This window comes from Giraffa tippelskirchi, chromosome 12 (genome assembly GCF_054371585.1).
Source record: "Giraffa tippelskirchi isolate mGirTip1 chromosome 12, T2T-mGirTip1v1.2.pri, whole genome shotgun sequence".
NCBI lineage: Eukaryota > Metazoa > Chordata > Mammalia > Artiodactyla > Giraffidae > Giraffa > Giraffa tippelskirchi.
The window spans coordinates 27,178,424-27,192,057 of record NC_137286.1 but is presented as its reverse complement, the minus strand read 5'-3'; the positions used below and the strand labels follow the sequence as shown (position 1 = coordinate 27,192,057).

The window sequence follows — 13,634 nt, the reverse complement described above, 5'->3', positions numbered from 1 at the left end:
ATCTGGGTCGTGAAGATCTTTTTTGTACAGTTCTTCTGTGTATTCTTGCCACCTCTTCTTAATCTCTTCTGCTTCTGTTAGGTCCATACCATTTCTGTCCTTTATCAAGCCCATCTTTGCATGAAATGTTCCCTTGGTATCTCTAATTTTGTTGAAGAGATCTCTAGTCTTTCCCAATCTGTTGTTTTCCTCTATTTCTTTGCATTGATTGCTGAGGAAGGCTTTCTTATCTCTCCTTGCTATTCTTTGGAACTCTGCATTCAGGTGGGAATATCTTTCCTTTTCTCCTTTGCTTTTCGCTTCTCTTCTCTTCCCAGCTATCTGTAAGGCCTCCTCAGGCAGCCATTTTGCTTTTTTGCATTTCTTTTCCATGGGGATGGTCTTGATCCCTGTCTCCTGTACAATGTCACGAACCTCTGTCCATAGTTTATAAAAGACAATTTTAAGTCTTTAATAAACAATGGTCCTAAATAGAAGGAATAAATAAAATGGTGGTGTAGAAACCCTAAGCCAACTCATAGGAGGGCGGGAGACCCTCAGAGCTGCCACGCCATGTCCTTATGTGCTTCAGAGAACTCGTCTTTTAGAAAAAAATTCCCATTTAATTGCAGGCTGTTTTCCAGAGCTGCCTGCTCTCTCCAGAACATGCTTGGCTCTCCTTCAAACACTTTTCAACCTGACCAAATCAGGGAGTCGTATATAAACTACAGCCCACACCTTTAGTATAATTATATGACACAGATAATAGAGTTTTTGTTAACTACCAGGTCTTTTTGCAAAGCGTATCAAATATCAGAAGCTATATAATGCTGTAATTGCATCTATAAACCTGTGTAACATTTAGACGAGTTCCAGAGGTCAAGGTATATAATACATATCCCGTATATTCCTCTGATGAGCCCAAGAAGTTTAACATGATGTAAAATGAAACTAAGAACAGAACATATGCTCTCTGTAGGAGATATTAACTTCTCTAGATATTACCAAATGCCAGAATATTGTTTATTTTGAAAGAATCTTATATTAATTGCTTATTTACAATTTTACTCATTGAGATTATGGAAGGATATGATTCAACATATGCTTGGTTTAACTTCTAGTCAATAATAACTGGTTCAAAAATCTCAACTATGTTTTGCAACTGATACTGAGATCAAACCTCAGTTGATACTATCCAACATGAGTTGCTTAGTCATATTAAGAAATGACCTTTTTAATGTAGGAGGGCCACAGGACTCAATCCTTTTTCCTCTATCTACAATTTTTCATTCTGTCTCTTGGCTTTAAATTCTCTCTGTAGTCCAGTGACTCTCAAGTTTACATCATCAACACATCCTTCACTCTCGAACTCAGGACTCACATATCCAATTGCCTTCTTGAAATACCCACTTGGAAGTCTGTTAGCCATCAACAGTTCCAAAATCTGAGTTCCTAATTTGATCCCACCAAACTTCTTCTACCCACAGTCTTCCCTGTGCCATTTGATGGCAAACTTCATCCTTCCAGTGGCCCAAACCAACAATCTGTCACTCACATTTTCCTCTTCTCTTTAATCCACCGTATCAAATCTTCATAAAAACAAGATTGGTTCTACCTTCAAAAGATATCCAGAATCCAACCTTTTCTTACCTTCTGTGCTATTATCACTGTGGTCCAAGCCACTAAAATCTCTCTGCCAGATTATTTCAATAGCCTTTCTACTAGTTTCCCTGTTTCCACGTTTGAACCCACTCCATAAAATCTATTTTCACCACCACAGCCAAAGGAATCCTTTCAAATATATCAGACATGTCACTCATCTGTTCATCTTACTCTACATAAAATAAGGGTTCTAACATGATCTCCAAGGCTCTAAGGGATAAGGCCTCTAACCTCCTCTCTGACTAACATCATTCCAGTCACATCGGTCTCCTTGATGTTTTCAAACAGCCTTGGCAAATTCTCTCATTCAGGCTTTGGTACTGCTGTGTGTTCTGCCAAAACTGCTCTTGCCCCAGATGCCTGTGTGGCTGACTCCCTCATCTCCTTCAAACTTTTGCTGAAACGTCACCTTCTCCATAAAGCGTACCCTAACTAACCTGTTTAAAACTAACTCACAATACCTCTTCTCACACAGCCAAGGCCCTTTACTGTGCTCTGTTTTCTCTTTTATCACCTCCTAGATATGAATACTGCACACTTTATTTGTTGTTTATTGTTACCCAGACAGGCTATATGGCCATGATGATAGCTTTCTCTGTTTTGTTCACCACTTCTAATACAGAAACCTAGGACAGTGCTCAACATAATAAATATTTGCTGAATGGATGCAGTGTCTTTCTGAATTTCTTTGTCCAGGAAGAATCACTAGGGTTTCATCATAAGAAAAACAAATCAGCAAAGAGAAAGAACCAACTGTACTGACTGCAAAACAATAATAATACATGGTAATAGTAATAATAAAGTCAACTAAATGAATTTTTAATTTTAAAATCCCAACAATTTTACTTAATGACATTTTTGTAAGGGAAAAAATATTATCCAAAATTTGGAAATAGGCTAAAGGGATGGGTGTTCTTTCAGTGCAAGACTCAGCTTGACTTTATATTGCCTGGGTTATTTTACAACTCTGTGGGGGCAGAAGTTAACCTGTAGGTATTTTTTTCAGCAATTATGCAAATAAGTTCTGTCCAGCAGACAGATGACCACAAAGATATTTATGACCCTATTGGATATTAAATAATTTTGTATCCAACCCAGCAAAATTTCCTATAGGTAACTAGCTTCTCAAAGCTCTTGGATAAATGTAGCATCATACTGGTCCCCTCATTAATTTATGAGATGAATAAAATCTTTGACAGGTTTTCATCTTATAAGACATATACAAGACAGTTATGATTTTAGCCTTTTTATTATAATCTTATTTATTAATTTATTTTGTCTGCACTAGGCCTTTGTTGCTACATGTGGGCTTTCTTTAGTTGCAGCGAGCAGGGGCTACTCTTTATTGTGGTATGCAGGCTTCTCGTTGTAGTGGCTTCTCTTATTGTGGAGCACAGGCTCTAGGTGTGTGGGTTTCAGTAGCTGTGGCTTGTGGGCTCAGTAGTTATGGCATATGGGCTCTGTGGTGCTGGCTCAGGAGTTGTGATGCACAGACTTAGTTGCTCAAAAGCATGTGGGAGCTTTCCAGATCAGGCATCGAACCCATGTACCCTGCATTGGCAGAAGATTCTGAACCACTGAACCACCAGGGAAGTCCTGATTTTAGCCTTTTGGAAGATTATGTTTTAACATATTCAGTGGTCAGAACTCTCTTTCAGTATTTGACAATGACAGTGAGATATCTTTTTCAGTATTTGAGAACTGCAGTGAGATATCTTAAGAACTTGGAAAAGAGAGAAGTAAGGTAATTGTCTAGAACATAAAGGAAGATAATACCGTGTTCATTAACACAAAGATTCAATGTGATAAAGTTGTCATTCTTCATAAGTTAATTTAGAAATATTTATCAGAACTCAAGCAAAGCATCTTCAAGTTTTTTCTTATTTCTCTTTGTTGTTTGAGTTCTAAAATACATCTACATTCATTTCGAAAAAAATAAACAAGAACAGTCAGGAAAACAATGAAAGAGAAGAACTCCGAGAATTAGTCTTACTGAATATTAAATCATATTACAAAGCCTCAATAATTTAAGAGATATGATACCAGTACACACATAAATAGATATAATAATGACACTAATAGAAATATATACAGATACATAGATCCAGAATTTAGCATAATTTAAAACATCACAAAAATTACACCTCAAATCTGTGGGTAAAAGATGGCTCATTAAATATTAATATAGAGAGTTGCAGTAAATCTAGGGGAAATAATATGGTGGATTCTTACCTCAGATGACTCAAATGACTTCAAGATTTCATTGTAAAAGTTGAAATCACATGTGTACTAGAAGAAAATCTGGAGAATTCTTTTATATCCTTAAAGAAAGCCTTTCTAACTATGACTCAAAATCCAGAAACCCATCCTCAAGATAAATGATAAATGTAAAAGTCTTAAAAGTATGCATGTACTGTGTGTATATATTCCTCCCACATGTATAACTAGACACAAAGTAGAAAGACAAACAAGAAACTTGGGAATTATTCATAAGTTATATCATAGATAAAGTGCTAATCATATACATATTTTTAACTCACATAAATCAATAAAAAATACAAATAATCCAATAGAAAAACAGGAAAATTATAAGAACAGGCCAGCTCATGAAAAAGAAATACAGATAGCTCTTAAATATCTGTCTTCAGGAAAAGAGGAAAATGGTTACATAGGAAGATCCTAAACTCCTCTCCTCCCACTGATGCAATAAAACTACTACCGTATAAGAAATGGCTTCTTCTGAGAAAAGCCTGAAAACTGGGTGAGAAGAGCCTTCACAACCAAGGGATAAAAGGACAGCATTGAAACAGGTAGGAGAAACAGAGACTTGGTCTCACACACACACACACACAAAACCAACTCAGATGCAAGCCATCCACAATAGGGAGGGATTTCAAAAATACAGAGCAAGAGATTTGTGTTCCGCATCAGACATCCAAACTCTTAGATTTTGCACAGGAGAGACAAGCCCCCAGAAGACATGGCTTTGAAAACCAAAAGGGATTGCATACAAAAACAAAAACATAGAACTGTAGGGAACAGAGAACACATTTTTAAATGGCTCATGGGTAGACTCACTTGCCCCAGAACTGAGTGCAAAAACACCATTTAGATGGGAATTCCCTGGCATTTCAGTGGTTACAACTTGGCACTTTCATTGCAACAGCCCAGGTTTAATCCTTGGTTGGGAAACTAAGATCTTAAAGCATCTTCCAGAGCGGCAGGAACCTGATGGGTTTCTCTATGGGAGGGAGACACTGGCAGGCACCATTTGTGATCTCACTTTACCTTGCTAGTGCTGGTGGGTGCCATTTTCGAACTCTCACCTCACAGTGCTGTCCAACTGAGAACGCTGCCCACCTTCCTGCTACAACTGTGTGCCACAGCTGGGCCAGGTGTGAGCCTCACCCACTCCTGCATCATAGCCAGTGGGTACATGCAACTCACACAGGATATGTCTCTTGAACTTCCAGCTCTGATGGCAGGGAGGGATTGTTTTCTAGACCCGCACACCTCCCCACCCAGGACATCTCCTACACAAAGTTACTTTTTCAAAACTGGGACAAGTAACTAATTTACCTAATATATAGAAACAAACACAGAGAGAGAGAGAAATTGAGGGCTATGTTCCAAAAAAAAAAAAAAAGACCAAACCTCAGAAAAAGACCTTAATGAAAGGGAGGTAAGCCATATACTAGATAAAGAATTTGAAGTAATTGTCATAAAGGTGCTTACTGAAATCAAGAGATAAGTGTATGAACACAATGAAAACTTCAACCAAGAGACAGAAATATATGAAAGAACCAAATGGAAATTACACAGCTCAAAACTGTGTAACTGAACTGGAAAATACACTAGAGGGGTTCAACAACAGACTGGATGAAGCATAAGATGGATTAATGAGCTGGAAGACAAAGCAGTAGAATTTACTCAGACAGAGCAGCAAAAAGAAAAAAAAGAGTTTTAAAAAGAGAAGATACCTTAAGGGACCTATGGGACAATATCAGAGGAAATAAGATTCACATTATAAGGGCCCCAGAAAGAGAAGAGTGAAAGGACCAGAAAATTTATTTGAAGAAGTAGTTGCTGAAAACTTCCCTAATTTGTGGAACAAAACAGACATCCAAACCCTGGAAGCCAAGAGAGTTCCAAAGAAGATAAACTCAAAGAATTCTATACCAAGACATAGTATAATTAAAATGTTGAAAGTTAAACATAAAGAGAGAATCTTAAAAGCAGCGAGAAAAGCAGAACAAAAAACACTTGTTACATATAAAGGAAACCCATAAGACTATTAGGAGATTTTTGAGTAGAAACTTTATAGGCCAAAAGGGAGTGGCATGGCATATTCAAAGTACTAAAAGGAAAAAAAAAAGTTCCAACCAAGGATTCTCTGCATACCAAGGTTATCATTCATAAATGAAGAATAGATTAAGAGTTTTCCAGATAAGCAGAAGCTAAAAGAATTCATCACCACTAAACCAGCCTTAGAAGAAATGTTAAAGGCACTTCTTTAACCTGAAAAGAAACGGCACTAATTAGAAACAAGAAAACATACCAAAGTAAAAATCTCACTGGAAAGGTAAATATATAATAAAGGTACTAAATCAGTCAATTACATAGCAAGTAAGAAGTTAAAAAGACAAAAGTAGTAAGATTAAGTAAAACTATGATAGTTAAAGGATGCATAAAATTAAAAAATATATAGAAAGTGATTTAAAAAATAGAAAACATGGTAGGGGAGTAAAAATGTGAAGTTCTGGCATGTGTTCAAATTTAAGTTGTTATCAACTTAAAGCAGACTATTATATACATAAGATGTTATATATGAACCTTTACTGTAACCACAAAGCAAAAATTTTAATACACAAAAGAAAATGAGAAAGGAACCTAAACATAACACTAAAGAGGCCATCAAACTACAAAGGAAGAGAGAGAAGAAAAAAGAAACAGAGAGGAACTACAAAAACAGCCAGAAAACAATTAACAAAATGACAATAAGTATCTATCAATAATTACTTTAAATGTAAGCAGACTAAGTTCTTGTCAAAAAGCTTAGTGGCTGAATAGATTTAAAAAAGACCTATATATACACTGCCTACAAGAACTCACTTCAGAAGTAAGGACACACACAGACTGAGAGTGAGGAAGATTGAAAGATAGTGCAAATGGTAACAGAAAACTGGTGTGGCTATACTCATATCAGACAAAATAGACTTTAAAACAAAACCTCTAATAAAAAACAGAAAGGGACATTACATAATGATAAAAGGGTCAACCCAGCAAGATTATAAAACTGTTTATAATTACATATGCACCCAATATAGTGGCACAAAAATATGTAAAGCAAATGTTAACAGACCTAAGGGGAGAAATTGACAGCAATGCAGTAACAGCAGAGGACTTTTTGACACCACACTTACACCAATGGATGGATCATTCAGAACATCAGTAAGGAAATGTCAACCTTAAATGACACATTAGACCATATTAAGTATGAATAGATATATTCAAAACATTCCATCCAAAAGCAGCAGAGTACACATTCCTCTCAAGTGCACATGGAACACTCTTCAGGATAGATCATGTGCTAGACCACAAAGCAAGGCTTAGTAAATTTAAGAAGATTGAAATCATATCAAGCATCTTTCCCAATTATAAAATGATATGAAACTAAAAATCAGTTACAAGGGAAAAACCGGAAAGCCACAAACATGTGGAGATTAAACAACATGCTACTGAATAACCAATGAAGAAGTCAAAGGAGAAATAAAAAAACTACCTATATACAATCAAAACAGAAATACAGCACACCAAAATCTATAGGATGCAGCAAAAGCAGTTCTAAGAGGGAAGTTCATAGCAATATAGGTCTAGAAACAAGAAAAAAACCTCAAATAAATGATTAACCTTTATACTTAGAACATCTAGAAAAAGAAGAACAAACAAAACTCAGAGTTTGTAGAAGGAAGGAAATAATAAAGATCAGAGTGGAAATAAGTAGAGGCTAAAATATAAAAATAAAAAAAAAGATTAAAAAAAACGAACAGTTCTTTGTAAAGAAAAACAAAATTGACAAACCTTTAGTTAGGCTAGCCAAGAAAAAAAGAGTGTTCAAATTAATAGAAATAAAAGAGAAGTTACAAAAGCCTCCCCCAAACAAAAGTCCAGGGCCAGTCTGCTTCAGTGGTGAATTCCACTGCACATTCAAAGATTTAATACCTATCCTTAAACTCTTGCCAAAAAATTCAAGAGGAAGGAATGCTTCCAAACTCATTTTACATGGCCAGCGTTACTCTGATACCAACTCTAGACAGAGAACCACAAAAAAAGAAAATTACAGGTCAATACCCTTGATGAATATAGATATAAAAATCTTAAGCAAATATCCTCAAACTGAATTAACAATTCATTAAAATGATCATATACCATGATCAAGTGAGATTTATTCCAGGATTGCAGAACGTAGGTTAACATCCACATATCAATCAGTGTGATACATCATTTTTAAAAAACTAAGGACAAAAATCATATGATCATATCAAAAGATTTAAAAAAGACATTTGACAAAATTCAACATCCATTTATGATTTAAAAAACCTCTCAACAAAGTGGGTATAGAGGAAACATACTTCAGTGTAATAATAAAGGCCATACATGACAAACCCACAGTTAACATACTCAATGGTGAAAAGCTGAAAGCTTTTCCTCTAAGATCAGAAATAAGACAAGTACACACTTGCTCACCACCTTTATTCAAGCTAGTACTGGAAGTTGTAATCACAGAAGTTAGGCAAGAAATAGAAATAAAAGGCATCCACATTGGAAAGGAAGAAGTAAAAGGTCACTTTTTGCAGATGACTTGATACTATAGGTGGAAAACAGTTAAGACTCCAGTAAAAAAAAAAATCTGTGGAACTAATAAATTCATTCGGTAAAGTTGTAGGATACAAAATCAATATACAGAAACCTGTGACATTTCTATACACTAATAACAAATTATCAGAGAAACTAAGAAAACAATTCCATTTACAATGCTTCAGAAAGATTAAAATACCTAGGGATAAATTTAACCAAGGAGATATGAAAGACCTATACACTGAAAACTATAGAACACCAATGAAAGAAATTGATGAAGACACAAATAAATGGAAAGATATCACATACTCATAGATTGGAAAAATTAAGATGTGCATACTACCCAAAGCAAGCTACAGATTCAATGCAATCCCTATCAAAATTCAAATGCCATTTTTCATAGAACTAGAACAAATGATTCTAAAATTTGTGTGGACCCACAAAAGTTCCCAAATAGCCAAAGCAATCTTGAGAAAGAAGAGCAAAGCTAGACGAATCCACTTGCTGATTTCAAACTATACTACAAAGCTATAGTTATCTAGTCAGTACAGTATTGGCATTAAATGAAACACTCAGCTCAGTAGACTAGTATTCAGAGCTTAGAAATAAACTCACACATATAAGGACAATTAATTTACAACAAATTAGCCAAGAACATACAATGGAGAAAAGATACAGTCTCTTCAGTAAACAGTGTTGAGAAAACTGAACAGCCACATGTTAACATAAGATGGATTCAAGATTTTAATATAAGAGCTTGAAACCATAAAATTCCTAGAAGAAAACATAGGCAGTGAACTTCTTGGCATCAGTTTTAATGATGTTTTTGTGGCTCTAACTCCAAAGACAAGGGAAACAAAAGCAAAAATAAATGGAACTACATCACACTAAAAAGCTTCTGCACAGTGAGGGAAACCATCATCAAAACATAAAAAGGCAACCTACCAAATATAAGAAGATATTTGCAAATCATGTATCTGATCAGGGTTAATATCCAAAATATACTAGGAAGTCATACAACTTAACAACAATACAATATCCTGATTAAGAAATAGAGAGATCTGTGTATACATTTTTCCAAAAAAGACATAATGATGGCCAATAGGAAAATGAAAAGATGCACAACCTCACCAGTTATTAGGGCAATGCAAATCAAAACCATATGTGACATATCACTTCAAACCTGTTAGAGTGACTATTATCAAAAACACAAGAAATAACAAGTGTTGGAAAGGGTGTGAAGAAAAGGGGGCCCTTTGTACACTGTTGGTGAAAATGTAAATTTGCAACCACTATGAAAAACATTGGGGCTTTCCTAGTAGTTCAGCTGGTAAAGAATTCACCTGCAATGCAGGAGACTTGGGTACATTACTCTGGCAACAAAGGTCCATATAGTCAAGACTATGGTCTTCCCAGTAGTCACATATGGTTGTGAGAGCTGGACTGTAAAGAAGGCAGAATGCCAAAAAAATAGATGCCTTCGAACTGTGGTGCTGGAGAAGACTCCTGAAAGTCCCTTGGACAGCAAGGAAATCAAACCAGTCAATCTGAAGGGAAATCAACACTGAATATTCACTGCAATGACTGATGCTGCAGCTGAAGCTCCATTATTTTGGTCATCTGGTTCGAATAGATGACTCATTGGAAAAGTCCCTGATGCTGGGAAAGATTGAGGGCAGAAGGAGAAGAGGGCATCTGCGGATGAGATGGCTGGATGGCATTACAGATGCAGTGAACATGAACTTGGGCAAACTCCAGAGAATGGTAAGGGACAGGGAGGCCTGGTGTGCTGCAGTCCGTGGAATTGCAAAGAGTCAGACATGACTGGGCAACTGAACAACAACAGCAACATGAAAAACAGTATGGAGATGCCTCCAAAAATTAAGAATAGAACTACCATATGGTCCAACTCTTCCACTTCTAGGTATTTATCCAAAGAATACAAAAATTCTAATTCAAAAAGATACGAGCATTCTTGTGTTCACTGCAGCATCATTTACAATAGCCGAAGTATGGAAACAACCTAGTTGATTGATGGATAAAGAAGATGTGATAAATATATCACAGCCATAAAAAAGGGTGAAATCTAATTCAGCCATGAAAAAGAATGAAACCTTGCCTTTTGCAACAAGACAGATGAAACTTGAGGGTATTGTGTTAAGTGAAATGTCATATTGGTAAAGATAAATATTTTGTTTCACTCATACGTGGAATCTAAAACAAAACAAAAATAAACTTATAGATACAAGAACAGATTGGTAGTTACCAGAAGGAAAGATGATGGGAGTAGGAAAAATGGGTGAAGGGGGTCAATTGTATGGTGATGGATAGTAACTAGACTTTTGGTGGTGATTACTTTGTAGTATTATAAAGATGTTGAATTAGTTGGGGTACTAGAACTGTTGATTTAGATGCATGTTATTTTTGATTGTCTGGAACCATTGCGATGGGGTCACAAAGAGTCAGCACTATTTTAGAGGATCTCTACTATGGGATATTTAAAATCAAACAACGAGTGATATTTTACTATATAGTCTTCATTCTATGGGCTGCCTTTAGTTAGCTATTGTATTTGCATTGTAATAGCAGATTACACAATTAATGGTCATTTTTCTAGTTGACTTTCCAGAATAACTAGTAAAGTCTAGCTACTCAGCTTTAACTTACAATTCCAACCTCATTCTATTACTTAAAATATTGGTGTTGCAATATATTGCTCTGTGATAAAGCAAAAAATATAATGTTTAATGATTTCTTGGGCCGTTACAGCTTCAGAGGCTCTTACATGACTTTATTGTTTCTACAGGCAAGTGAAGATAAAAAGGATGTGCTTTATTATATAATTGAATTTGGAAAGAGAGAAGGTCAGAGAAGGGAGGAGAAAAGATTTCAGTATACTTTAAGTACGCTTTTCATTCTGAATATTTAAAATGAAACCCATGATGTGGGATAGAATTCCTATGAAAGTACTGTTCTCATTATGTCTTCAGTTTGTATGCAAGCCTCAGCTGTGTTACTTTTATTGCCGTTTTCAGCAAGAATTCGGGGGAGAATGAAAGGATGGAAACTCAAACAGAATGACTAAACTGTAATACAAAGATAATGAACTCCAATGCAACAGGACAGCAAATTAGAAGGCTGGGAAGTTGTTAGCCATAAAAAAGAAAAGAAAAAGAGCTTTATTTCCACACTTTTGAGGCATTCTTTGGAAACCAGAAAAATCTAGCAATACAGTTAACCCAGTTACTGTCAGTACAAATCTCCTTTCAAAAGAAAGCCAGGCTAACATTTTTAAACAGCAATTATGTTTTATGAAAAGGAAAGAAGGGGGAGTGAGAGGAACAATAAAATCCCCCAAAGCGTGATGATGACAAACCAATCAGAAAACAGTTTAAGATCTCCATTTGCCTTAGCTTTTTGAAATAAGCATTTTCCAGTCCTTAGCACCCTTCTCTTTATCAGACAGAGACCTGGGGGACCTCAACATTTACCGATGAAGAGATTCATGTGCTAAACTGAAACTCCTGTTTTCCAAACCAAAGAAAAAACGAAGTAAAACAAGGACCACCCACTCAGTCAGGAAACAAGATTGTTTGAGTTACATTTCTTTATGTTCTTCTCTTCTTAGGTAACTTACCAGGAATCTTGGAGAGGATGGGTCACCTTGAGTTTATCATAGGAGAGCTTCCCCGCAATGTTTTAATCTTCTAAGTCACTAAGTTAATAACAAGAGTCCTCTAGTCTTCTGAATTACTGATATTGTGATGCACTAGTGATTGATTACAAGTGGAGCATCCCAATTCAGTAACAAATAAACCAAACTCTAGGATGGCCTTTCAGAGCTGCAAAACCCAAATCAGAGATCTCTCTGAATATCCCAAGTAATTTTTTGAAGTTCCCAAAGAATTTTCCTGAAGGAAAAAATAAACCTCAAAATTCATGAGATGATCTTAACACACACTTCAGCTAAGATTTTAAATCTGATCAAATACAACTAGTGAAGAAAATTACTTTTTACATTTATTTTCTTACTGTCATAGAAATGTCTTAAGAAAATTATTTATAAAACTTCTTTTTTGTTGTTGTTCTAACCCAGCAAGCTAAACATGTTTCATTTATTTTTAAATGAAGTGAAAATTAGCCAGGTGTGTTAGATAAGCTTTCTATACACAGGTCTAAATATTGACAAAGGGAGATGTGTCACTGGAAAAATCATCAGTCTGGTAATTATCACGTTAGCATGTTAAGTGGAAAAAGATGTGAAACTTCCAAATGTGTCAATACAGATTATTTCATTTCCACTAGCTACCAGCTATATTGTGAACCTCAGTTCTTTAATGTACACTGAGCAAGGAATTCAGCTAAAGAAATTTCCCCTCTGTGCTTGAAGGAAAACAAACAAAAAAAATTACAAGATCTAGTGTGAAAGCACATATGTTTCTAACTACTGCTTCAAATGACCTAAAAGAGAGGAGGGGAGTACAAATGATGACAAAGTATCTTTCCTTTCTGTATTTATTTTTGTAAGAACTGTGTCTGCACTTCTCTTTCATTGGGTTATGTGGATGATCCCCATTGTTCTCATTGGTCCCAAGCCCACAGAGCCATTTCAGAAAATCACAGTGACATTTGCAAACTCAGATTATATTACAATACTTATGGTACTGAAAAGATTGAGTATCTCAATAATAATTATCTCACTGCACACTTTAGATTCCTATGAATTTGCACTTGAAGATGAGAGTAAGTGCTATTAATTTTTGGTGTCATTAAAAAGAATCAAGTGAATATAAAAGTAAATCCTGGCAGCATTAGAATTCCATCTTTTCATCACTAGGTGATTAAGTAACCAGATAGGACATTAATGTCCCTGGTAAAACATTTCTAAGCATATCCTGAAAGACACATTTTGGTCCCTTTTCGTTCTCTTTTTCTAATTTTTTTAACCCACATTTTTCTTCTTTCTGTTCCCCCAGTGGGGTTTGTGTTTACTAAACCACTGCTCCATGTTTTGCTTACTATTCAGTGGCCCTTGCCTTCCTGCTAATCACAGCTCTTTTCTGGCTTCATCAAACCCAAATACTAGCGATTCAAATTTCCTAAAAATGTGGAATTAGTTATCTCTGTTCAGAAGT

The 13,634-nt window shown here is 35.6% G+C and overlaps 1 protein-coding gene across 1 annotated transcript in view; it reads left to right on the top strand.

The window, feature by feature from the left end:
• The window catches only part of G2E3 (G2/M-phase specific E3 ubiquitin protein ligase), a 261,284-nt gene that overhangs the window by 99,995 nt on the left and 147,655 nt on the right, over positions 1–13,634 (top strand). The window lies entirely within an intron of this gene.